Genomic DNA, 24,289 nt, shown 5'->3' with positions numbered 1-24,289 from the left:
GAGAGTAAATGTGCTGAGAGATGTTGGTTTAATCTCCTTCAGACAAAGACAAACCTCAGTCTGGACAAATTCTCTTTGTTGTGAGGTATTATTTAAGTGATGGTCGTTTTTATTTTTTCAGGTTGCAATCAAAAAATAGCTTTATTATGGCTTTTGTCCTTGCATGTGCAGTTGTAGCTTCCCGAAGCCCTGTCTGTGTTTAGGCTGTGGATGAAGGCAGGATTTCAGGAGTATCCCTGCACTTGCAGGAAAGGAGCACCTTTCTGAATTGAACACAGAAAATAACTGCTGCTAACAAGCTTCAGGCTGCTCTGTACATAAACTTTAGATCTCACATTACCAACATCGTAGGTAAGAAAAATTCTCTATTGGGATTTCCACCTTTACCCATGGGATTGGAAATAATATGATCCTTAGGTCTCTGAAGAGCTTTTTGAGACCTCACCATTCCATGTATCTGAGAAGTGCTTTATTTTGGGCAGAGGTACAAAGAATGCTGACATTCAGATTTATCAGAGAGCTCAGTAAGATGGTTATTAATGGTAAATGAGCAGGTTTTGTGCTCTTGACATGGTTCTTAGGCCACACAGCAAATCTGTGGGCAGGAGTAGGGAAGCCAACATCCATTTCCAAATGGGGTTCCTGCATTTCTGCAGAAAAAGACCTTGAACCAGAAGTGGCACTGATAAAATAGCACCAAATTCTATCCTATGGGGATGAATTTTTTCATAACTCCAGGGGCTAAGAGACTTCATCTTAAATTAGAAATGCATCCATAAATCACAAGAAATAGACTTTTTAAATTGTCCCTTTCGTAAATAAAATATAAAATTATATGAGGATGAATCCCATAGTATCCTTTTTTGAAATGGCTGGTAAATAATTTGAATATTACTTTTCCAGTCTCTGGGTATTAGGTGCAATCTCTGTTGGGTATTTAGTGTTGGTCCTTTGGCTCACAAGGCTTGTGAGGAAGCAAAAGAAGGATCTGGCTGTTCTGGCTGGAACTCCAGTCCTCACTGAGGCTGAATTTCTGCAGGTTTTGAATGTATTGAGGTGGTTTGACCTTGGCTGGCTGTGGGAGGCCCCTCAGCCACATTCCCGCTCCTCACTCAGCTCAGACTGAGAAAATCAAATAGAAAAGCTCATGGGTGGAGATAAGCGCAGAGGGATCACTGACAAATTACTGTCACAGACAAAACAGACTTGAGGAAAACTGATTTGGTTCAAATTGTCAGTTAAAATAAATTTGCATGGTGAGGAAAAACAGCCCCCTACCAGTCAATGCGAAGAAAATCAGCTTTAACTCAGCCCCAGAGTGATGTGCAACAGGGATATGGATTGGATACTGGAGCTATGAAAAATGAAAACTTGATATCTGTCTACAAGCAGTGAAAGATTGTGCCATGGTGCAAGCTGAAGATGAATGCAAAGTAAAAACTCAAACCAATGGAAAAACTGCACAACAGCACATTATAGAAATAATGTGTGAGGCAGATGTGGGGAGGATAATGCATTTAAATGTGGGTAACACTTGCAGGTCATGCAATAACTGCCATGTGGGAATGGTATTGGTGTCTGGAGGATCCTTGCTGAAGAGGGAGAGGGGGATTTAAATGAAGTGGGGTGAGACAAAGGCACAAGAAAAGTGAGATAGAAGAGGGTATAAAGCCAAATGATGCACTACATGTGCAGGGGACCATGGTAGGTGGCTGAGGGGTGAAAAAAGGAGGAGATAAGTGTCTGGAAGTGGGCAGACAATCTTATGACAGTGCTTTCCTCCATAATTCTTAAAAATGGACAAATTATTGCAAGCCTCTGGCTTCCTGAGCTTTTCTAAGGCAGCAAAAACTTTATTTCCATAGAATAAATTCCGCTCCGCCTTTTGTGACAGGTGCATAAAAAAGATAGCAGCCTACTTCTGTTACAAGTTTTTCAATTAGCGGAAGTGGTGGAGAACTGCTCAGGGATCTGCAATTGCCAGTTCAGCTAATGAACCGTGGAGGTGTTCAGGTTGGTTCCATGTGACTTGTGGAGGAGAGGGCGTCTTTTTAGCCGCTGCATTTTTTAATTAGAAAATTTCGCTAATGAGCACGTTAAAAGGGCATTTAAGTCAAGAATCAAGTTAAGAAATGCCAGCATCAGAGTGTGCCACTGGCATATTTAACAGGGTAGGTCACAGAGTCAGTCTCTGCTTTAGCTGGTGGTTAACTCATTAATAGATTTTTCCTGGAGAATGAGTTTTCAGATTGTTTTGGGGTTTTTTTAAACGTCTTGTGTGCTCCTTTAGAATGAAAACTATTCAAAGTTCAGCAAAAATATTGCCATTTTCTGGCTTTGTGTCTGCTCTAATCCTGAGGGCATTTCTTCCTGCCCTTCTGTTTTCAGCAGAACCCACAGAACTCCCTGGCTCCTCTCCACATTGCAGCCCCTTGCCAGGCACTGCCCAGGTAATCCTGTCTGCCTGAATTATAAAAATGAAGACAAAACTCTAATGAGAATGAAACAGATTAAAAGAACCAAGAAACTCAATGCTGCAATTTCAGGGTAGACAGTAAATAGTTGCATGGTCTGGATTGAATATCCCAGTTTAAATGGGGTGTGCTGTGACCCAGGGGATCAGCTTAGAGACTTGGGGAAGCTGAGTAAAGGCTTTTCAGGAGTCATGCTTCCAGGCCCCATGCTTTGGGGTGAGCTGTTTTGAGTTTTTTTGTTTTGTTTTGTTTTTTTGTTTTGTTTTGTTTTGTTTTTTTCCGAAACAGATCAGATGAACTCAAATGCAATCAAAATCTTCCCAGAGGTCAGAGGATTTTTTTTTATGTCAAGTATTAAGACTTGTACTTTATATCTTATTTCAGTGCCCTGACTCAAACTTCAGTGGAGCAAATTCTATCACAAAATCTGGATGCAGCTCTAGTAGTGGTGTATTCCCTGCGTTTTCAAGTTTATCACCCTGGGCTATGTTGGTTGGTTTGTTTTTATCAAGCCATGAATTCTAATGCCCCAAGCAGAAAGTAGGTAAGCACTTTGAAAAGGATTTAACATGCAGGATGTATAAAATGATATCACTGAACCATGAAAAAAACAATGTTTTCCAAATTATACCCATATTAATACTGAGGGGTTTTTTGTTCTGTGATTCTAATCAGAGGAGTCTGTCATTTATGAGTTGTTGGTTTTTTTTTCAGGGAGTGTTACGAAAGCAACAAATACCATCCATGCACCAGCAAACATTCTTAGCTATCTTTTAGTCATTGCAGTTAATCATTGTATTGACAGCATCTGTATTGCATGTGTCAGACAGCTTCAATGAGCAAAAAGAATGCACTCCACCTTTGCATTCTTCAGACCAATACTGCAGTGTTGTTCTGCAGAGCCATTGTCAAAAAACCTTAATTTCTGATATGATATTAGAGGAGTGAGTTACATTTCTAAACCACAGCAGCCTGGTAAGCGTTTGTCTCAAAGCAAATAATATCTCTGGCTTGATGAGAAGAAAGTGTGTATTTTAAAAAAGCAAAGCCAGCGAGGAAATGAGCAGTGAAATCTTGCCTTCAGTGTCTCAGTTGGAATTGCTGCCATTGGGAATGTCTAAAGGTGTGGATCTGCAAACAGCATTCTGGTCTCATTTCCCCTGCTGCATGCATGCAGCAATTATCTAATAGAGGATTTGGGAGATGTTTTGTGTCCTCCCTTCCTTGAAAATCATCCTTACTTTCTTTCCCTTTACTTCAGGCCTAGAGGTGAGCAGGGATAAAGTGATCACACAAAATCCTGTGATTCTTTTGCTTTACACAGCCCAGGGAATGTTACACACAGGGCAGCTGTTGCATTTCTGGATTCTTATGGAAACCTGTTCATTCTGCTGCCTGTTCCTGCTTGGTTGCAGCCCCAGCTTGCTCTTCTCTTGCTCTTCTGCTCCAGAGGCTCTGACTCTTCCTCTCCCAGCACTTGAGGAGTACAATTATCTGCATAGCAATAATCCAAAATGCATGAGTACATAGGTGACCTTGTTGGTGTATTTGCACCTGCTTTTCAGAGCAGGAATGGGGAAAGGAGGTGTGCACCCTCCCTGCTTACAGCTGCCTTCTGCCTAGGCCCAAAGGCTCTGAGGGACGATGTGAGATGACACTGAGACAGCTTTCAAAATCCTGTGGTGTTTGTGGATCAGGGGCTGCTCGGTGTGGGCAGCACTCTGTGCTCCTCAGGAGCCCCCTTGGGTCGCTCCCACCCACAGAGCATCTGAGGTGACAGTGGCAATGGGCATGTGAGCACCTCTCCCTGTCCTTGCAATCCCCAGGAAGAGTTTCAGTGCCTCACAGCTGTGTGCCACTCATTTTACACTTCCAACCTGGCACCTAGGAGTTTCAGCTCTTTTTGTTGGGAGTTTCATTTTCCAGCCAAGCTGTTTGCCTGCAGAGCGGGTGCAAAAAGTGCTTTTGGCTCGTTTCCATGTGCAGACCTTTATAGAGGTGGCTGAGTGCTGCAGGGTCACCTTGCAGCTTTCTGGGGCTCCTTCAGCCCTACCCACTCTGGAATCCATTGATTTCCTTGTTCTGACCCCTGGGGGTCAGCTCTTTTGATGAAAAGGAATGTAGCAATCAGGACTGCCTGTAGCACTTGATTCGCCATTCAAAACACTTCAAGCCCAATTTAGTACTTAATGTGTTGGACAATTTCTTCTTTTCATACAGTATTTTTTAAATGTGGCTTTTGTTTTATTGTTTATTGTTATTGAGAAGGCAGCAAGTAGGTCACTTCCATTTCTATCTATACAGTTTCATTCTAAAAATTGCAAAGGTTTCAGCCTTGGAATGGTGCCATAGTGTGGGGGCTTGAGATGTAAGGTTTAATGGCATACACTTCATGTCATGCTTTGTAGGGTCACAGCCAAGGCTTGATTTCATCACAGCCTGACTGCAGGTAATTCCTTCCAGTCCCATTATTCTTTCTTTACAAGGATGTACCTGGGATTTTGTGAAAAAGCCATATTAAATAATTTGATCCATGTGAGATGTGTTTGAATTAGTTAGAGGAGAAGGCTCACAAGGGTCTCTTTTTACAATTGATGAGTTTAACATAAGTTGAATAGTTATTCTTGCATACTGTTTAATGCAGGAATTGTGACCTGGTAGGAAGAGGGCAAGGCTGGTACTGCCCTGGGTTCTGTATCTCTTGGAAATATCTGATGCACAGGCACAGATAATCACCCTTGCAACTAACTGGGCAATGCCTTTTGTCCTTTCCACCACAACTAATTGTATCCAGGTGGATAGCAATGCCAATGGATTTACTGCTGCTGTCATTTGCCTGCTTGGAAGGAGCTGTGGAAAAGGCAGATTTGGCTCAGTGTGGCAGCAGCCGTGGACCAGCTGTCCTGTACATAGAACTCACTGAATTTGGCTTTGAAGGGAAAATCTTGGGCAAAGAAAGAGGTGAGGAAGTGCCAGTTATGGCACTGTGCATCCAAGGTGTGGAAGCTGTGGGAAGGGAGTGTTGCTGGGAAGCACAGAAGTCAGCCTGTCAATACATAACTGAGATGGTAGCTGGAGCTAGTTCCTAGTCCTACAAAGAGATGGCTTTAATTTTACACTCATGGGCTGCCTTCATGCTGTTTGCCCAAAAGCACAGCCCATAAAATGCCAACCAGACAGCAGCTGCGTGCATTGCCTGTTCCCTCTCTGTGCCCCGTGCCAGGCCTTGCAGGGGAAGGCAGAGCAGAAATGCTCCTCACCAGGCAAGGCCTGGACTGAAAGCCAGTGAGAACAAGTGAGGGCCAAATGCACCAGCAGATGGCTGTTCCTGGGTCAGCTGGGCCTGTTCCCTGGCAGCTGAGGCTCCCCATCCCCTGAGCAGGATAAGTCCGTGCCACACGCCCAGGCAGGTTCTCTCAGGGATGGCTCTTTGCATTATGGAAGGAATTCAGCAGAGTGAAGCTTCCTCTCCCCCAAAATGTTCTCACTCTTTCTCTTAGTCAAGATAACAAGGTGACCATGCAAGTTTGAGTGCTGTGTCTCCCTAAGTTTTACACAGGTTAAAAGTAGCAGGCTTGATTTTCTTCCCGTATCAGGACAGATTGTTTTCGTGTAGAATATCTCTCTTGTCCAGCTTTTTTTGCCTAGGATATTTGCCTTCCAGCTACAGAATTAGAAGGTAAATTTAGCAGTTCAAAACCTGCAGTTTCACATATTTAGTGATTTAAGTATTTACATTTTCAGCAGAGGACAAATGATCAAACGAGTACAGGAAGGGCTCTTATAATGTATGTTGTTTTCTGGTGTGAAATGCCACAGGTCAATCTTCTGCAAAGCACAGTGAAAATTAACTTGTGGCTAATCAACTAATAGGTTTGATTAACCTATTAAGTAATTAACATTTCACACTTAATTTTTCATAAAGTATTTCTTTTGCGACGTCCATATTAGGATGAAGCTGTTTCAATGATGCGCTGAGGAGAACTCCTTTCTTAGAATAACTGATTAATAAGGGAATCATAAGCCATAAATCATACTGAAACTGTATTTATTTCTGCATATATCCTGCATATATACATAAATGTAGAAGAGTGTCTTACAAATATTCTGTATTTTCACAACAACAGAGTCTCTTGAATGATTGGCAGCTTCTGGAAAAGTTAAATAAAAGTGTTTCAAGTGTAGGAGCATTGTATTTTTTACCTTCATTGGGACCATCTCTTTGGATGTTCAAAAATAAGATGCAAATAGACCTATAGAAATATGTCAAATGAATGCAGTCTGGCATAAATCACTGTACTCTATTATTTTGAATTTAAAAATGAGACTTTTATTTATAATGAGTGGAACAAACTAGCGGGCCCTGTAATTTCTAAAGATCATCTTTGTTCCCAAAAGCTATTTTCCACTGAATAATCTGCATCATTTTTTTCTCTCTCTCTATGAACTTTTGAAATCCATGAAAAAACCAAATATATAAATAGGAAACACACAAACACAAAAATTTAACACTATACCCATATAGTTTCCTGTAAAACTGCAGTCCTAGGAGTGCAGCTCAGATCTGGTTTATGTTCTAAATTTTAGATAGCAATCTCATGGAATTGAAATGAAAATAAAACATATCAGTCATACCAAATTGAAAATATAATCATGTCTGTGAAGTGATGTTGGATCTCTAATCAGAAAGCAGTATGTAATAAGCTTAAGTACATTTCTGCTGAGGTTTTCCTCATCAGTGCCACTGATTTAATTTCTGTATTTGATTAAGAAGGACAATGATGGAGTGACTGGTATCATTTTGGGAAAAAAATTAAAGGATGAATATTCCTTGAGAGGAAGAAGACCTTACTTTAAAGCTTTCATCTATCCATGTCATTTAAAATATTACTCTATATTCTGTCCTATCACTCTGCCTCAATCTAAATGTACATAATTTCAGCTCCGTATGATTGCATTAAAGAAATGAGAAACCCGTGGAATTATTTTGATTTAAGACTTTTTGGGCCTGGGCTCTGTGCTTGTTAGTGCAGCTAAAGTTGTGCTTGTCTGCATGGGGATTTCCAACACTCAGCAGATAATTACAGGGCTTGGTTTTCATTGACTCAATGCAATTCAAGCCTCTTGCTTATTAATCTAAACTTGCAGATTCAGAGTTATGATTTTAGGAAGAAGTCTATGATAAGTATATATTTCATGCATTTCCATTTTCCATTACATTACATAAATGCAGATGTCCCTGGATAGCAGAGAAACCTGGATAAGATATTGATTCTAGAAGATCTAAGGTGATTACAAGTATTACATGCCAGTACTTTAAAGCTGGGTCATTTCCAGATGGAATAATGCAGCCACAGCTGGCTGATAATTTTTGTTTTGGTTGTCATTGCAAACCTTGAACAAGATCCAGACTTTTGGCTCTCACAAAGGAAAGAACCTCAGTGCTTGAGGTGGAATCCAACCCAATCCAGTGCCTCTGGAGCTGTTGCTGCCGACAGGCATAGAAAGAGCCCTCCTCAGAAGAGCTTTGTGAACTTTTCCTGCTGTTCAGTGTCATTTGTAAGTGCTCAATTTCATCTCAATTACTGCACTCCCATCCATTTAGTGAACTTCTCTTCACAGGAAATAATTACTCTGTCTTCTCTCTTCTCCACATTGCTATTACCTTGTTGCCCGGAGATAGCCTGGTTTTTCTAATAACTTTCCATTCTAAGAAATATTGGAAAAAAAAATACTTACACATGGAAAAACAAACTTTGATTTTTGTGTGTATAATTTTCTTTTGTATAAAAAGTAATTACCTGGCCATTGCACCAAGTGGATTATAGACCTGCTCAAATATACACAGGCTTTAGGATAAATATCTCCATTGGACTGGGTGGATAAAAAGAACAAAATCCTGATTATAAACCTGTTTTTCTGCTTTCATTAAGCATCTATGGCTTTATTTTTTTTTTTTTAATGAGGAAAAAATGTCCATACTTGAGGGGTTTTTATTCCAGCTGTTTGAAGTTCTCTTCAATGTGAAGCTTTCTTGAGGTGGAAATACAAGCATTGCTGGAAATGAAATCACAGTTGTCAGCAGGCTGGAATCTCAGTTAACAGAATTCAGAATATGGCACGAGATTGAATTGTTGTCAGTTTAGGTTAATAGAGATCTCCCTCAAATGCTAAGACCCAAAAGTACCTTTTTTTCTCACCAGGGGAAAGCAGTGTTCATTTTATACTTTTTTTAAGAATATACATATTTAAGTCTGAGTTTTACCATGAATCAATCTGGCTGGGTCAATGCTGCATACTAGCCTTTAGTATTTGCCAGCATGCAAAATGTCACTATGCACAGTGAAATAACTGAAATCTTTCAAATGCACTGGTTTTCATGGTTATTAAATGGTGAGGTTTTAAAAGAAACTCTAATTTCAGAATTCACAGCTGTGTGAAAAAATAATTGTGAAATATGTATTGTGAACAGTAAGTTAAATAATTTTACAATATTAAAAGGAGAGAATAAGGACTACTGCAGGAGGTGTGCTAAACAAATATGTTAAAGCCTATAATGATGAAAAATTATACATATTACTATTATTACATATATAGTAATATTATTATTATTAAACATTTTTTATGTTTCAAAAATTGCTATGTGACTGGACTTAAGTGAACTTTCAAAACCTTAATCAAAAGAGCACATCTGTATTTTTTCATTGAATTAATAGTTCACAGAATTGTGTAACTTTTTACAAGTATCTTTTTACACTTATATATACTTTTATATACTTTTCATAATCCATCACCTCAGTTTTTCTTGTCAGTAGAATTCCAGAGCCCGCATGAGCTTTAGATGCAGATTGTTGCATTTCAGTCCTTGAGCCAGTGTTCTGTGCTTTTTTTCTTCTAGCACTTTTTTTTTCCCCACACTTTCACATTTGTGGCACCTGAATATTTGCTGTCAGATTGGACACATCTGTGTGAGGCACAATATTTGTCTGTTTTCCTAAGGGTCTGCTGCACCTCGCTTGATTTTTAACTTTGCAATCTTAATCTTCTGTTTGTACTTAGGATCTCAACTTGAGGCTGTTACTACAGTGGTAATTTCTGGCTTCTTTCAAGCAGTAAAAAAAAAACTTCAGACCTTATTTAGGGCTTATTTAGTTAGAGCTTATTGAGCTTATGTATTTCCAGACTTTAGGATGGGGATTGTGGTTGTGTTCGCAGGGGTCCCAGGATGAGGGAAGAGATGAGAATCTTAACTCCATGTTTCAGAAGGCTGGTTTATTATTTTATGATATATATTATATTAAAAGAAGATGATATATTAGAACATACTAAAGAAAAAAAAACATCAGAAGGCTAGCAAAGGAATGATAATAAAATCTTGTGACTGACCAGAGTCCAACACAGCTGGACCTGTGATTGGTCATCAAGCAGAAACACTCACATGGAGGAATCCAAGATGCACCTGTTGCATTCCACAGCAGCAGGTAATTATTTGTTTTTCTTTTCCTTTGAGGCTTCTCAGCTTCTCAAGAGAAAAAAAATCTAGCAAAGGATTTTTCAGAAAATTTGTCTGTGACAGGGGACTATGCCTGAGCTGCTCTGCGTTACCTGAAAGCAGCTCCAGCACTCCCTCCTTGCCCTCAGGCAGCTTCACATCCCTTTCTTGGAGCTGCTTTTCCTTCCCCAGCTGAAGGAAGCAAAGTCTTTGCTATCTGCAAGCTGTCAGCCTCAGCTTTTTGAGACGAAGATGGCAACAGTGAAAGTGAGGAGCTGAGACAGAGCTCACACACAAGACAGGCAAGGTTATCTGACAATTACCAAAAAACCATTCAGGAACATCTGTCAGCTGTGTGATAAAAGCAGCGTTTCTTAGAGCCCTCTGTCTGCTTTCAGATTAGCTCTAGATTGTGGAAATAACCTGCCTTTCTTTGATTAAGGCTGTGGGGTTATTTTTTCCTCATTACACCTGTGACTGAAATTATGGATGTGTTTAATGTAATATGTAATGATGGTGAAAGGGAAATATTTTTATGTAAGGCTAGAAATAATGGAGTAGATTCAAGAATCATTTCAGTGGTGAAGCATGAACTGTGAAGGTATAACTAGGAATTTTATGGGATTTTCTTGCCATTTCTTAGACAGTCTATCAATCTATTGAATTTGAAGCTGGTATTGACTTTTTGCAAATAATTTTTCCAGGAAAGTTTGTAGCATTAATTTCAAAATTTCCTGCATTTTTATTGTAATTGATATTAAGAACACATGAGAATATTTAAGTTGATTTCTGTTTCTGATCCAAATCCAATGTCCTCCTGAAGATTATGCTCCTAACAGGTTTTCCCAGAACACATTCTGCCATCTATTATTTATCAGGTTTCTTTAGCATGATAGATGTTCCTCCTTCCTTTCTGACAACCTTCATCACTGTTTCACTTCCTGACAGTGTGACATTCTCAAACAGCAATCTAATGCCTACAGAATTTTGTGTTGACTCAAGCAAAAAGAGGGACAGATTCCACCTACATGAAAGGACAGTGGGTAAATATATGTGTAGCTGTCAGGGGGGAAAATGTTTTGAGTAGGGAAGGTTTTTTTCCTTCCCCTTTTTCATTCCAAGCAAACATCTCCCACTTCCAGGCCCACCTGCACTTTATCTAGCAAAAAAAACCTGGTTTTGCATCTTAAATTGTTCTGCCTGGAGGCACTGACCAGAGCGTGGCTCCCTTTCCTACCTTGCACCTGGAGTTAACATTGTGCTCGATATCCTTCTGTGCCTTTGACAAATTAAATTATTGCAAGCAGTAACTGAGCCATTTGCCTTTTATTTACTGCAATTTCCCCCTTACAATAGGATGCTTTCATGTGGATGAATGAACGTTACTGAATGTTGAATGGATGTTATGAATGAAAGATGAATGAATGTAACTAAAATGACACAAAAGGAACTACAATTATTTCATATGATCAAGGAACTAAAAGGTGCACTTTTAAAAAAGATTCTTTTTTTTTTTTTTTTGCTAATCTGAATTTTCCTTGTTCTGTCCTGCAGACTACTTTTTTAGAGTTTTTTTCCTATTGGTGCTATATTGTGTGGGTATTGAGATAAAATGAGGTATTGTGGAAAGAATGCCTATTTTATTTAGCTCAGAATGTAGGATTAATAAGAAAACATTTCTGGCCCAAAAGCCTAATATGTATTAATAAACCAAAGGGTGAAAAGAAAAAAGCTGGAAGGTTCTTATTGTCTGGACTTTAATTAACTTTCTGAAGATCATAAAAAGCCTGTTGGCTGAAAATAATAGTCTTGCTTCCCACTTCAAACCAGTACGCAGCCACAATGTTTTTAACCTTGGTCCCAACGTAGATTTTAATTTATAATTATATTGTTAATTATAAAAGGAAAAAAAAATTGTAAAAGCTGAGGTAAAATTTGTGTGGGATGATAGTAGCTGGGTTCAGAAAATTAAACTACTTAATTGAAGATGTTTTGAGAGATACTCATTGAGTAATTTAAGAAGGTTAGCTTTGTTTTCTTAACAGCTCTGGAGAATTAATGTAGGATTTTTTCCTTCTTCCCTTCTTACAAAGAAATGAATTTGCAGAAGGAGTCTTTGGAACCATCTGGCTTAATCAGCTTTAATGCCCTCCCACTAGGAAGATTCACATGGCTCTTCTTGTTTTAAAGGAATTGTATAGGAAGGAAATAATATCTTTTTTTCTGGGGGGAGACTTTGTGGGTTTCTGTGTGGTAGAATCCCTGTCCAACACAAGATGTCAGGAGCTCTGAGTTGTCCAAGTGAGGAGGGCTCTGAAGATCTGTTCAGTTTTAATTTTTGTGTAGAAAACAACAAAATGATGTTTTTATACTGACAGTACTTTAGTTGAAGTTGTTCTAAGTGCAGACCTGTAAGGCCAAAGTGTAAGGCCTACATAGACACAGGCCCAGAATCAAGATGCTTTTGCAGTAAAAGAATTAAGGATAAATGAATTCTACCTACATTACTCCCAGAACAAGCCGAGTGATCAAATCTCAGGTGCTCCCCTTGGGAATGTTTCCTCCCAGCAAATGAAACCTGAGCCACAGAGAGGAGGAAGGCAGAATCCCTGTGGAAATGTGTTCTGAGAAAAGAGCCAATATCAGCAAATGAGCTGGACACAGGGAGAGACCTTTTAGATTTAATAACCGGGTAACACTGGTAATTTAAATTGTGTTCTGGATGTTGTTGATGGCTGCACTAGCAGTTTGCCCATGTCCTTCATTTACTCTGGTCTGAGGAAATTTCTCCTTTTTTTTTTTTTCCCCAGGGAGGGAAAGGGATTTACTGGGCTGAGTCTGTATTTCTGCTCTTACTCTTCATCTTCGTCCAGAACAGCTCATTGCTGCTTTTCCCCCACTCAGGGCCTGGGGAACTCCTTCAGGTGGGAATTGTGGTCCCTGAATTGCAGTTCCTGCTCACACTTTGCTCACAGATCAGCTCTGCTTCTCCACAGCTTTAAAATACCCTCATGCTCTGTGCAGGACTTGGGCTCACTTCTTAAAGGCATCTATATTCATAGAAAGAAAAGTGTAACTACAAATACAAGGTTATGGCTGAGATGGAAATCCTCTCAGTAGTCAGAAATTATTATTGTACCTAAATTCACTCCCTTGTGTGTAGAAAATCTTTGATGACAAGATTTCTGTATTTTAACTCCTCGATATAATTTTTAATGTCAAGGTAAAATTATTTTTCACAGTACAGCATTTACATCTGCATTTTGTAATTATATTTCCCCCGGATGAGAAATCAGATAAAAGAAAAATCAGTATATAAAAGTCATGTTGCTTTAATTTCTTTCCAAATTGGGGTGCCAAGCTTTACTGTCAGGGAGGCAGAAAACTGCTTAAACTTTATCTGATCTTGGTCCCCTCAAGTTCATGGCAGCAGAATCAGAAATATTCATTGTTGGTGTATTCATTCAAGGTGTTGAAGCTCTTGATCTTGAAATGTCTTTGATCTAAAATGATGTTTAGACTGCTGGAGCTCTAGTAAATTGTACTTTTTAAAAATCTTTCCTTCTGTGTTTTCTTTAGACTTTGAAAAAAATTGTTAGAATTAATGTATTCTATCTTAACTTCTGTGTTTAAGTTTACAGAAGATCAAAATGTAAAACACCTGTTAGCTCAGGGTAGAGTTTACTGATAAAAATGTATAAATGTTGAGTTCATAAAAATAATCTGCTACTGATATAACAAGAATGCAACTGCCATTGTTGCTGCAATAATTTTTGCTCAATAACCTGTCCCTCTGATCTTTGCAATGAAAACTAAAAGTATTAATGATTTGCCATATATTTCATTACTCTTGATCCCTCTGCCTGTGTGACAAAAATATTCCACATCAGCCCTGGTTAATATGAAACAGAGCCTCAGCTGAATCTCTCCCAACTTTTGGAAAATACTTTTCTAAAAAAATTGCTTCAACACAATTGCAATCCTTCTCAGGCACTAAAAAAGAGGAAGAAAATTATGTCAGCAGAGGCCATAATAGAATTTATTCTACTCTTAAACATTTCAGATATCCATCAGAATAATTTAATCTCTTCACAAAAATATTATTAAAGTTCCATTGAGTATATATAATAAAGTGTGCTAAGTATTCTTATGTAACTTAAATTCAGTCAGAGCAAAACATGCTTTTTATATCTTGAAGAGAAATATGTATTTCCTTCTCACCTTCCAAATGGAAAAGAATTTTTTAAAGATTCTTCCTTATTATTGGAAGGACTTCTTCCATGTTGAAAAGCAGAATTTGAAGTCAAGATATTTCAGATCTGAGAAATAATTCTTTTTTCTCTCTTTTTTTCCCCCTCAATTGTTGATTGTCATGTAGATTAAAATATAGCCATGTGTGATTTTTGCATTATAAAGCTGAGGAATTGGAGGGAAACAGCTCTGAAAATATGGCATAAATCTGAGCGGCAGAGTCAGGAATTTCTGTAGATTCTCTCTGAAAACTGACAGTAATCATATCTTCATTGCTTGGTTTTGTTTTTTTGGGTTTTTTTTACTTAAACATCACTATTTGGCTACTGTAAACATAATGAAGATACTACCTTGCTTCACATAGCACTGAAAAACTTGTTTCACTTTTGATTTAACTTAGTTCCTACCAGTGACCAAAAAGGGAAATGCTCTATCTGCCAATCAGCTGCTCCTGCTATATAAACAGAAACACATTTAATTAATTTCTTTTAAGTGGCATTTCTCATGTCACTTCTAGAACAAAAATTATAATTTAAAAATAAAAATAAAAAAAAGCAAAACACAAAACCCACAAAAAACTCTCTATATGACCAAATCTGGAGTTCAGAAAACTGAATTCCTGCATCAATATTGTTTAGGTCATTATTACCTCAGCACTTGCAATGTCATTTACTTAAATCAGTGTTATAATGTGATACTGCTCTATCAGAGAGTATTCTGTGGCTATTAAACAGAATTTTTTAATCATGCATTACTTTAGGTTTATGTCCACAGCTGGTCACAGGAAATATCTCCTGACTGCTGCTCAAGGTGCTGCTTTTCTCTGACCTCTGTGTGTGTGTGACAGAGAGAAAGAGAGGGCAAAAATCATATTTATGAAGTTCTACAACACACTCTAAAAAGCAACCAGCTCTGACTTTGGCAAACCAAGGGAGGAAATCCATTTATCCACCTATTTTTTGTGACGTGTGGATTGTTCTTTTATATGCTGTAATGCCTGACATTCATTTTAACTGCTCCATCCACACTGATGGTGCATTTGGCTTTCTGCACTGTGAACAAGGTGGTTTTTTTTTTTCAGCTTCTGAGGATAAAAAACACCTGTGTTCTTCAAATATTTCATCCCTTGTAAGCTTTATGTATAATTTAGCAAGCCCAAGACAGTTTCTAAATGAATGCTGCCTACTATGACCAATTATGATCTTTCAACAAATAAATTCTGTCTGCTTTTATAATTTTTTTCTTCAATTTTTTTTCTGTTTTCCTTTGAAAAATGTGCTTTCCTTCCAGCAACAGCATGCAGAAAAAAGCCTTGACTTCTCTATATAGGAATATTTCATTTGTGATCCATGCATGCCCTTTGTCATGCCTGGAAAATACAGCTTTTAAGTAGAGTTTGGGAGAAATGAGTAATTTGCTTTGTTTTATTAATCCCAAATTTCATTTTTTACTGTCTAGAGGAATATGGGCCCTAAATATCAGCTTGTGTGTTACCCTGTTTTGAAGGGCTTAGTTGTGAGTAGAGAGTATGTATTTTATTGCTTTATTGGATCCAGTCTGTTTGGGAATTAAAAAAGTGCTTCCAGTGTGTTTGTAGAAATTGAGTAGATGCTTATTTGAGTGTATCCATAGACCAAAACCTGCAGTGGCACAGAAAGAGGCAAGAAATGGGCCAGAAATAGACAAGAAATGGGTCAGACACTGCTTTACCCCGGCACTCACTGTTTGGCTGCCTCTATTTACCATCAGTGGCGGAGCTGGAAGGGCCATTGCTGGTCTGCACACTCAGTTCCCTTTTTAATTCTATTTTTTGCAATCAAATGTGCACATCAGCTCCACATGGTGACAGCTGGCATTGCCTAGGTGTGGATGATCTTCTGAGCTATTTAGCAATTGCAAATTATCTGAATTTTGCTGCAATCTTCCTTTCCTTGTACTGCTTCTACACAACCCTTTGAGCTGTAATGAGAATTACATTTGTGTGCAGGAGAGAGGGACAGCAATGCAGGCAGTCAAAGCACAATAGTCCTGTGGAGCTGTGAGGATTCATCCCTGAGAATCCCAGTGGAAGCATCAGAGGGATCCCTGGGTGCCTCTGCAGGAAGGATCGCTGTAAATGCTGTAAATGCTCTCTGAGTGTGTCCGTAAATCACGTGTGGAATTCCCTCCTGATTCCCTTCCCCATCACCCCCCTTCACTGCCAGGCAGCAGCAAATCCTTCATTGTGGGAAATTCAGTATTTCATCCTGCTCCAACAGTTGGCCTGTTTGTCTTCTCCACGAGCATAATTGCCCAGTGCCTGTGAAAGCTGCTACAGCATTGCCTATGTGTGTTTCTTGATTTATTCATCTTTCCAACAACAAAAGAAAATCCCACTTAAAAGCACTGTTAATGTCAAGACATAAAAATCAAGCACAAATAACTCTCTCTTCTATGTTTGTTTGTTCATGATGGTCTAAGATAACCTGTACAAATACTGCTGTTCTCTCAGGTAGTTTTGAATTTGGTCTTTTTTCTTTATTTTGGATGTGACGAGGGCTAATGGCGTCCCTTGTCCCATCTTTTACAGTTCTGCCTTTGTCATTTGAGTTTTCTTCCTCAAATTATGTTGGTAGTATGATCAGGAAGTTGGAAATATTGAGAGAACGCTGTGTTTTGGATTTAGTGGCAATTTCAGTGGAAAGGGAAGGTGTGATCAGGTACATAATCAAAAGGTGCTTGTGCACATTTCTTTCTTGATTTCTGGGGACAAAGTGTGCATTTTAGATACTTGATTTCTGGGGACAAAGTGTGCATTTTAGATACTTGATTTCTGGGAACAAAGTGTGCATTTTAGATATTTGATTTCTGGGGACAAAGTGTGCATTTTAGATATTTGATTTCTGGGGACAAAGTGTGCATTTTAGATACTTGATTTCTGGGGACAAAGTGTGCATTTTAGATATTTGATTTCTGGGGACAAAGTGTGCATTTTAGATATTTGATTTCTGGGGACAAAGTGTGCATTTTAGATATTTGCTGTATGAATGTGTCAAGTTGGATGGGGCTTTGAGCAACCTGGTTTAGTGGAAGAGCTCAGAAAAGTACACATTTTAAAGGGCACAGGGTTAATTTCTGCAGAAGAATGAGCCCTGGAGAAGGCTGTGAGTTTGGGCAGGAAAAGGATAATTCTGGTGTTCCCTATATAAAGGCCAGGTCTGGCTTCTAGGATGATCACAGTTGATATTCTAGAAGGAAACTCATGTTTTTTTCCTTAGATATTTTCTGAAACAATGCTAACAGAACTACAGCAGGGTTGCCTGCAGAAAGGTGCAGCTCTTTAGGAGCAGATCTCCTTAACTCTCCAATTACTGATGGAACTGCAGCAGTGAGGAGTTACATGGGAATGTTCATGACAGTAGGTCAAGATCAATGATAGCTGAAAATAATTCCAAAGGCAATGGCACTTAGGTCCCACACCTGTGAAAGTCCCTGACACAAAAGGATGAGTCCTTATGTGCCTGGCCATGATAGTACTTGGTTCCTAAAGGTTTTGTTTGGCTTTCTTTAGACCACACAAAATGCGTAACTTCTTATTTTAAAAGTCAAGTATTCTGTGAACAGCAAATGTAGCGAGACTATTTTTAAAACTGTGATTCCTGTGTGCATCCATCTTTTTCTTCTCTCTTTTTTTTCTTCTCTCTTTTTTTTCTTCTCTCTTTTTTTTCTTCTCTCTTTTTTTTTCTTCTCTCTTTTTTTTTCTTCTTTTTTTTCTTCTCTCTTTTTTTTTTTTCTCTCTTTTTTTTTCTCTCTCTCCTCAAAGTTTCCCTTGGCTGTTTCCCAGGATCCATGCAACACAGGTTTGCATTTCCATCTCCCAGAATCTGCTCTACTTCCAGGGTGTCCCATGTTGTGTTGGGGAAGTTCCCTGCAAGTTTCAACAATCAAATCTCCTACCCTCTGTACCTCTGCTTTCTGTTGAAGTGAAAATATGTGAAAGGGTTCAGCAACTTCTCTTTACAACTTCTTCCAGTGCCTCACTAACCTCTGAGTAAAGGTTTTTCTTCCTAACATTTAATCTAAATCCCTTCCCTTTTAGTTTCAAACTATTCCCCCTTGTCCTATCACACTCTGCCCATGTAACAGCAAAACCTAAAATTCATTGTGTCATTTGGAAAGTGAATTTGGAGAAATTAAGGGCTGGTAATACATCATGCATTCATTTCTGCAGCAAATATATATCCTATAAGAGGATGCCAGAGAGGAAAGTGGAGTAACAAAAGTGAAAAATTGCCACTTGATGCAATGATTTGTCACCTGTTGACAGTTGTGCCTGTTGGCAGAAAAGTTCATTAGGAATGATGAGTTGAGGGCTCAAAGCAGGACAGAGCCCTTAAAGATTTGTCCTTGAAGGCTGGTGATGTACAGCAGGGTTTCATTCTTTCTGTAGTGGAGGTTAGTGCAGTTTAATATGTCTGTTAGTTTATTTTAAGATATCTCCCATCAAAAGAAAGATAAAGGAAAGGATGCTTATATTACAGCATATTGTTGCAATCCTGGAAAAGGATAATGCCCTAAATATCTGCACAAATAATAGGAGAGAGATTCTGACAATAAATTACAATCTGAGTACTGATATTGTAAGCCTAATTTTAATCAGGATGACTTGAGAATAAGCAGTTTGTTTCGATGCAATATTGACCATTCTAAAAGACCATGAGAAAAATGCAGAGCAGACCAGGGTTCATCAAACCATTCAACCTGCAGATGCCTTTCTAACATGCACTCAAGAATTGGCCTTTTCTGTTGTCACATCCAGTGGTTTCTGTTGCATCCAAATCTTTGTTGCCATTGTGTATTTTCAGTAGAAATTTTACAGGTGTAATGTAGGAAATAGCAGGAGGTCAAATGTGGTTTTGTCGTGCTCCCTGTGGTGATGACAGGAGCTTGTGTCCCCTCATGCTTCAGATTCTCTTCTCAGAACTTTCAGTCAAACCAGAGCCTGGCTTCTTGAGATTACCACTGAAAAGTACCTCCCCAAAATATGTACTAGTTTTTAAAAATATACCACTTACAGTTTTAATTTAGTCAACTTATATTTACAATTGGCCTCAATGATCTTAGAGGTCTTTTCCATCTTAAAAGATATCATGTTATTTATATTATATGACACAAGACATAACAGATGAAGTGTTTTGTACACAGAACCAGCCATATTTTTTTCCTACACCATTAAGTGTAAAAAAGTACTTGGCTTAAGGACTGCCAAGTAAACAACGATTTGACCTTTCATAGGCTTTTTCTCAGCAGAGGTAAAATTTTGAAGTATATGGCAGCCCTTTGATAGTCTTACTTAAGAGGCAGTTTAAGGAAAAAAGAGAAGTCAGTGTGGGAATAACTCAGAGTGGGAATTCCTGCTGCTTAATTTCAACTTTTTGTTTGGTTACTGTGTCACTCCCCCTGTTCTCTTGCACTGTCCTTGCCCAAGTCTGATATTCTGGTTCTGAGGGGCAGAACTCGAATCCAACCCTGTTGTACTTCCTGTTCTGGGTGCTTCTCTGCTGGAAAAGATCACCCAATAAAAATGCAATATTTTCTTTCCTATGGGCATTAGACTCGGTTGTTTCTTCCTAGTTATGAAACTCAATGAAATTCTGTGATAATACCATATTCCTCCTCCTCTTGCTGAGTGTTGACAGGTTTCTCGCATATTCCCCCTGAATGCTGGAGCTGCACATAGATGGAGCAGATGGAGTTGCTCTGCTTTTAATCAGAAATACATCTACTTGAGAATCACAAATCACATGCAGGTTTTGTTTCTTAATTTTTTTTTTTTTGAGGAAGAAGAGGAATTTTCTGTTATTTATTTGGTTCTTTCTAAGTGAATGAAAGAAGCAATCAGAGAAAAGCTGTTCAGAGGAGTACTTCGATAAGATTTTTTTGGTAGGAAGAAGTTCAAATGTGAAGGAGAAGATCCAAAAAATGGTTTTAATGTTGACCTTCAGATATAGGGGATACAGAGGGGGAGAAGGGGTTTACCTCTCCTGTCTGGCAGCCTTTAGTCAGGCCATGTGATTATAATCAGAACATTTCAGCTTGGCTTTTTATCTAATCTCAAGGTAACTGCTTCACTAATTGATCTTCAGTAAGAAATATAATTGTGTCTGATAATGCTTTTTTTTTTTTTTTGTCTTCCTGCTTGGATAAATAGAGATATTCTTGAATATCAACCTTGAGTTTTATTCTCTAAATATTCACTAACACAGAGAAGAACAGTTATTCAAAGTGTTTGCTCTTTTGACCTTGTGACATCTTAGCACAGCACTGTGACTGTATAAAGTCAAAAGTCAATGACAACAACATCCTCTTTTGCTTGAAAAGCTTTCAATAATTGACATATTCCTCTACCTCTGCTTCACTATGATATGTAAATACCTTATTTGTCTAATATTCATCATTGCTCTTTTACTTAGGTTCATGTAATTTTCATGTCATTGCCTGTACAGTTATTTTTGATGGAACAATCTGATAGTCACATTCTTAAAAGTAGAAGTACTTGTAGCTACTTCCCTATACTGATATGAAATTGTGTTTTATACAGCACATTATATATGGTACCACACATCCTAAATAGCTTGGGGTGGTACAGAAAAGACAACAGAATATAAGAACATATAATGTAAATAACATGATATCTTTTAAGATGGAAAAGACCTCTAAGATCATTGAGGCCGATTGTAAACACAAGTTGACTAAATTAAAGCTGTAAGTGGTATATTTTTAAAAACTAGTACATATTTTGGGGGGGTACTTTTCAGTGGTAATCTCAAAAAGCCAGGTTCTGGTTTGACTGAAAGTTCTGAGAAGAGAATCTGAAGCATGAGGGGACACAAGGCTGGAGCCCCTCACTTGTCACTGCCTGTTGTGAGCAGCCTCCTTGCTGGTGGGTGCTAAGATAAAAAGCATTTGTTTCCCTAAGGAAGCCAGCAGAATCTGATAGCCCAGATCCCTGGCATCTGTAGCACAGCAAGGATCAGTTAAGCCATTGCACTTCCAGAGCTCTCCACTTTCCCCTCAATGTGTAATTAAAGGAGACTTCCAGCCCCAAAATTACAGTTCCCAGCCCTCAGACAAGTGATGCAGAACAGGGAGAATTGCTCAAAGTGGTTTCATTTCTCAGTTCCAGAATTAATCAGTCTTTGTGGAGGGACAAGCCCAAATCCCATTCCCAAATGGTTCCCCCAGCCTGTCCAGCTCCATTTGTCACAGTCAGACTGCTCACAACCAGGGATTTCAGCTTTCCTCTCACCATGACACCTGGATTTTAAAGTGTGCTCTCCCACAGGAATTTATTCCCTCCTCTTTTATATCTTTAAAAATCTTAAGCCTCCTAGATCTAGAATGACCATTTAGCTGTTATAATTTTAAATCATTATTTTAAGAAAAAGTCGATGAGCTCTGAAATGGGGGAAAACACTTTCATGAAAAGCTCTTACCTCTTCTGAGGTAAAAGGAACTGGAATGTCCTCATAATTACTCTTGTTGATAGCTTTTTAATAGCTGTGGAGACACACACAAACATTTAATTATTAGGAAAGGAGTGAATATGATGAAGGATATAATAATAATAATGAAGTTTATAAATACGTAGTATTCATTAATTGATAATTAATTTAAGAGATAAACACCACTGGATTTTGCTTTAAGCAAGCAGATGATGGAGATGTTTACTGAGGAAATTCTGCCATGAGTTTGTGGGAATAATTTTCCTCTTGTCCTTGGGTCTAAACCTGTGTTGATTTAGTAGAATTTCCTTGCTGCCCTTTTCTTATCAAGCATGCATTTTTTCCTTCTCATGTTGTTACAAAAATTAAATTGGCATATGCAGTGGGAGAGAGCCTTAAAATTGGCCTGTGTAACACAAGAAAAAGTCAAGGAAAAATGTCCTTTATCACCCTAGAAAGTACAGTTCAAATGAGTGCAGAGCTGTTTTCTCATATTGTATCCACTTGTTCTTTCTTACCTTGATAGATCTATTTCATTCAGCTGAAAAGTCAGATCTCTCCCTATTTCTGAACCTTTTTAGAGAATAAGAAAGCTATTTTTTTATCAAGCACTATTTATGCTATGATCTCTAACTTAGTAATTTAATTTAAAGGAAACTGTCAAGTTTAACTAGGTCTCAACTATAAACCTGTAAAAACACACTTTTGTGAGCTCTTTGTGACTCACCCACCAGGTTTGGTTTATGTGCTTTTAGAATAACTATTTTATTTGTCAGGTGGAAAAAATTCTTACTTGAAATGCCATGTTTAAAGTGAGTGCTTTTCTTCCGATTTCTTTGAGAATAATTTTTCCTTTCAAAAAATGAATATTTCACAATGGTATTTGTAACTCTTATGAGATTTTGTTAATAGGAGAGATGAGAAAATAAACTCCTGAATGAGGTAGCTGTGAGGAAGAAGTGCAAGGCTTCAGGGAGGCTTTACCCACCACACTCTGTTCTTCTTGAGCTTCCTTAAGCAAAAAAAGAAATGTGACATTACTGGGGAGGGAGAGAGCACAAAAATCTCACAATGCTGATTGTTATTTTTAAAATACAAGCTTAAAGATGACCGCCCTATTTTAATATTTTCTACATTATTTTTCATGTACCAGGTATTCAAGTCTTAGAGAAGAAAGCTGAATGAAGCTTTAGGACTGCTCCAGCCTGGGATGCATTTGCTGCAAGATGGGAAAAAACTGTCACAAGGGGAAAAAGTCTGTCAGGCTGCTCTGGTAAGTCCCAAGTTCATTCTATTTGTTTAAAAAAAGAGTAAAGGTCATGTAAGGAAGGGCTTGAAACAAAGAAACCCAAAAGTCCCCAGAAAGTCAGAAAAAGTAAAAGTAAGCTTAGTGCATTTGTAGATTTACATAACAATGGAAGTTTGGGGGGATTTTCGGGGTTGGAATGCTTTGCCAGCTGCAGTTGGGCTGTGGCTCAATAAAAAGGGAGTTTGGCTTTGCTGTTGCTGGTGCCAAGGGACAGGAGCTGCAGCCACGCAGCTCGGGAGTGCTGAGCTGCTGTCAGCACCCTCTGCCTGCTCTGCTTCATCCCAAAAATGCATCTTGGCATCCCCTGTGAGCCGTGGGCTGGCTGATTGCCTGCCCTGTGCAGAGAATATTTTGGTGGCAAGTCTGTCACAATTCCTGCCATCACTGACCTGGGTCAAAATTTTTGCTGTTGGTGTTTGTTGTGTGCAAATCCAGGCCTGGTGATGGGAGAATCACAGCTTTCAAGCACTCAGAGTTACAGCCTGACGTGTGTCTGTGTAATGTCCTGTAGACATGTAAATCAGAGTCATTAATTACTGTGGAACACTTCAAAAGCCTGCCAGTTGTTAGGTTTTGCAAAGCAGAAATGTGCGCACAAGGAAAATTCTCTGAGACAGCATTTTGTGGTGTGAAAAATAATAAAATCTCACTCAGCAAGCTACAAGCTGTGAGCTGTTTCAAGTATCAATTCAACATGTCAATTATATTAATATGTACACTGACTAACAGTTCTGCCAGAGAATGCAGTGGAGCACTCAATCTTTTTTTTTTTTGTGGAGGATATAAAAGAAAGGTTAATATGTGCTTTGCCATATCAAATTACATAGTGGGAATAGTAGTTTGGCTGTATACAGTTATTTTTGGGAAATTGTATCAGATAACAAGGCTCTAAACATAACCTTGGTGGAGAAATTATGACATTTATTATTCAGGGAATAACTTACCCATTTTGGAAGAATATATGATGAGACTGAATTCTCAATTTTTTAATGTTTTCTGTAGCTTTGTTCCTCCAACAAATAAAAATCGCCAAGTTAATATGTCTCTGCTTGCTGCTGGGATCAGTAGCCTTCAGAAATAGATGCAGCTTTATAATCCATGTGTTACTTCCATGGGAAAGATGGGTGATATATATTGCTTGAGGTGGGATTGAAGGTGACATTTTGGATTTTGTTCTTGCAAAGAATTTGCCAGACTGGGAAAAAAAAGGAAGGTTTCAAGAGGCAGTTTGCAGTGAAACCCACCCATTCCACGTCCTGGAATGCAGGCCAGGCTGGGT

The 24,289-nt window shown here is 38.5% G+C and overlaps 1 long non-coding RNA gene across 1 annotated transcript in view; it reads left to right on the top strand.

Annotated features, from left to right (window-relative positions):
• Positions 1-24,289, top strand: part of LOC141728306 (uncharacterized) — a 232,446-nt gene that overhangs the window by 145,466 nt on the left and 62,691 nt on the right. The window contains exon 2 of the long non-coding RNA XR_012579220.1: positions 22,855-22,974. This is a non-coding gene — a long non-coding RNA (uncharacterized LOC141728306). The remainder of the gene's footprint in view (positions 1-22,854; positions 22,975-24,289) is intronic.

The sequence above is a fragment of the Zonotrichia albicollis genome, chromosome 2 (genome assembly GCF_047830755.1).
Source record: "Zonotrichia albicollis isolate bZonAlb1 chromosome 2, bZonAlb1.hap1, whole genome shotgun sequence".
Lineage (NCBI taxonomy): Eukaryota > Metazoa > Chordata > Aves > Passeriformes > Passerellidae > Zonotrichia > Zonotrichia albicollis.
The sequence above is the reverse complement of the archived record's forward strand: the minus strand, read 5'-3'. Positions and strand labels throughout refer to the sequence as shown.